A 2,975-nucleotide genomic window follows, 5' to 3' on the forward strand; every position below is an offset into this window, starting at 1 on the left:
CTCACTGGAGCAGAGCAAACCTTGTTGTAGTTGATAGTTGAGAATTAATCGTCGTGCTAAGGTCCAATAGGACCAACACACCTAAACAGCAACCGCCGCCGATGAAGAGAAGAGTAGAACGAAGGATCCAATCTGAAGACGCATGAACACAGACGAACGAAGACCGGATCCAAATGGATCCTCTGAAGACAAACGCCAACCGAATCCCGTGAGATCCGCCAAAAACACACATCCACACGCCCTTTGATAGTGCTAGACGCGCCATCATAATGGAGGCTAGGTGGGGGAGAACCTTATTCCAACTTCAGGTAGCCGCTGCCGTCTTGTCTTCCTGAGCAGAACACAAGCCCTGAACAGACACAAAAAACACCTAAAAACGGAGTAGGAGCCCTCCCGCCGGCAAGGACAGTGCCGCAGACCGATACAAACCTGTGTTAGATGGCTTCAGTTGTCCGGACAGCGTTGTCTGGACGTATGCGGGAGGTTTGAGGGTCGCCGTTGGAGATGCCCTAACACAGTTCGCCCATTTAATTCACATTCAAAGTTGATTAGATAAATCTAGCCTTGATGGATGCTTTTCTCTCCCACACCAAATCTTTCTAGGAAGAGTAAAGAAAGTTCATTTAAAATCATTACTGCGTTCATCTTTTCATATGTAGATGAAGAAATGCGTAAATATGATATGTGTTAATACAGAAAATAAAGTGGTCGGGGTATATACCTCAGAGAGGCTCATTGTCCAACCACCTTTGAGCCATGGCAAAACATTCTTTAGGCCGGTATTCTGGAGCAGTATGACCAGCACCCTGTACAAAAAATGAATGATGACCTCTACCATGTTAGAACATGTATGGTTCCCATGGACATGATTTGGAAAGGATAACAAGATCACCTTCACTGTGGTAAATGTCATATTGTTTGTGTATTCTATGGTAAATCTACAAAAAAGAAAAGATGCATCCCATGTCAAAGAGAGTGTGGAGAAAGCTAGCACACAAGGTATGTGACATGGAGTTTTTCTTATATATGAAATAGGGAGATGTAAAGACTTAACCCAGCAGCCTGCCCACTAAGATGCCATGCTCTCCATTCATCAACGATCGAAAAGTTTAAGGATCTTATCCATGCTTGTGTGCCAAGAAATGGTGCCTCCAGATCATGGTCTCCGCTGCACACACAAATAGTTTAAATTATGAGGTGCGAACGAACATTTTGAGCCAATGTGACTAGGTAAAAAACTTCTCATGCCCTTGTTTTTACCTGTACACAAGTGCACGATAACCTCTCGTAGTGAGGTTGAGATGGTATGGTATACTGCTCGGTATCTCATACGTGTAGGGGAGCCCTATGTTGCATTGTATCCACTCACTGGTTGTTCCCTATTGCCAAATTAACTTTCATCAATAATGTTCCAAATGATGTGGATTGGAAAAAGAATTCCAGGTTTGCTCCTACATGGTACGTATTAAGCTAAAAAGTAACTTAAAATCTCAACTTTGCACCAAGTTTTGTTTTGGTATGAAAACTTTGGAATCATCTAAAGAGAACCATACACTTTAGAATTAATAAATTGTGTACACTCGGAAAAACAAAATGCAAATAAAGGCTTGGACAAAGTTGTCAGTTACCAATCTCTCCTATAAACCAGTCGCCCTCACCTTCACCTCCCACTGTTAGCAAACATGTGTATTGTATATATGTCGCAACCATCCAACTGATACTAGCTCTATTTGATGTTATATTACTGCAAACCACTTGATGTCAATGGATGTTATAAAAGTGTCTGGCATATTTAGATGTTTTAAAAAAAATCACGAGTAAATATAGAGTTGATGCAAAGTCCAAGATTCAAAAGGTGATGGTTTTCTTTACTTTTTTCTACTTCTACAACATTTTTTACCCTACCATGTCTAATTTTATATCTAAAGAAGTTAACACTACATAATGATACCTTTGGATGCATACTCTATGAAATAAGTTTCATGCAAAAGACATAGTGTGTACCTCCTTGATCCCGATAGCTTTTCTGGTCATGTTGTTGTTCATCCAAAAGTAAGCTAGGTAATAACCATATGTCTGCAATTTAGAAAATAATTCTAGATAAGTTTGTGCTACGAGAACAGCCTCATGTGACATATTTCACATTCATCGGAATTCATATATCAAATTGACACATCATGGATGAAGAGAGACTGACAAAACAATCTACAGTTGGACGAGCAGGTGGCTTGTTTAATTGGGTAGATTCTTCCAACAAAAACTTTCTTCTTGAAGCATCATCTATGGTCTTTGGCGCAACAACGTCACACTTTTTGTACAAGATGTGTTCAATTGAAATTTCAGAAATGAGCTGTGATAGAAGGGAAGTACATTAGATGATGTTGGAAATACCATACTATTTCATAACAACAAAGCAATACATGAATCTTACATTATTGATAATATGCAACACTTCAACACACATTTCATTCACGGGGGTAACATAATCTCCTTTACAATTCTTCACCGCACTCTTCACAAAAGGAAACCATGCTACAACTTCTTAGATCAAAGCATACTGCAAAAAATTATCACATGATATTGTTGAAGAGTTCAAATGTGGCATCACCTCATATATTTGATCAGATATTATCCCAAAGCCATGAGCACTTGGAATTTTGTAATTTTCATCAAACTTTGGATCTGTTATAGGGTTGCCAACCAGATATCCCTAAAATAATTGCATTAACATGGCAACAGAATAAATACATGGTCCCACACTCTTTTCCATTATATTGTCGTTGTCGATGTAAATGTTCAAAGGATAGATAATAACTTGCCTTGAGATTGATAACAGGTTGTTGCCTCATGTCAATTCCTGGAGCATATTATAATCAAGAGGTAAGTCCACATTACCTCCTCAATTCTTGGTGAAATTCCAAATTACCCGTCTCGGTTCATATGACAACTCTAGAAAAATGTTCTGACTGTAACCC

General features: G+C 39.1%; 1 protein-coding gene across 7 annotated transcripts in view; it reads right to left on the reverse strand.

The window, feature by feature from the left end:
• LOC119294947 (serine carboxypeptidase-like 7) overlaps window positions 1-2,975 on the reverse strand; it is a 26,972-nt gene that overhangs the window by 21,757 nt on the left and 2,240 nt on the right. The window contains exons 6-16 of one of the 7 annotated variants that reach the window (XR_005143616.1): window positions 2,820-2,857; window positions 2,609-2,710; window positions 2,432-2,512; window positions 2,198-2,350; window positions 2,005-2,076; window positions 1,261-1,379; window positions 1,055-1,168; window positions 893-938; window positions 722-806; window positions 430-599; window positions 7-349 (exon numbers count right to left, since the gene is read on the reverse strand). The exons of 2 other annotated variants lie outside the window; for them this stretch is intronic. The gene's annotated coding sequence lies outside the window, so the exon portion shown is untranslated. Of the gene's footprint in view, window positions 1-6; window positions 350-429; window positions 600-721; window positions 807-892; window positions 939-1,054; window positions 1,169-1,260; window positions 1,380-2,004; window positions 2,077-2,197; window positions 2,351-2,431; window positions 2,513-2,608; window positions 2,711-2,819; window positions 2,858-2,975 lie in introns of those variants that run through there. 4 more of the 7 variants (XR_005143615.1, XR_005143614.1, XR_005143613.1 and 1 more) reach the window with 4 other exon arrangements.

The sequence above is a fragment of the Triticum dicoccoides genome, chromosome 4B, assembly GCF_002162155.2.
Source record: "Triticum dicoccoides isolate Atlit2015 ecotype Zavitan chromosome 4B, WEW_v2.0, whole genome shotgun sequence".
Lineage (NCBI taxonomy): Eukaryota > Viridiplantae > Streptophyta > Magnoliopsida > Poales > Poaceae > Triticum > Triticum dicoccoides.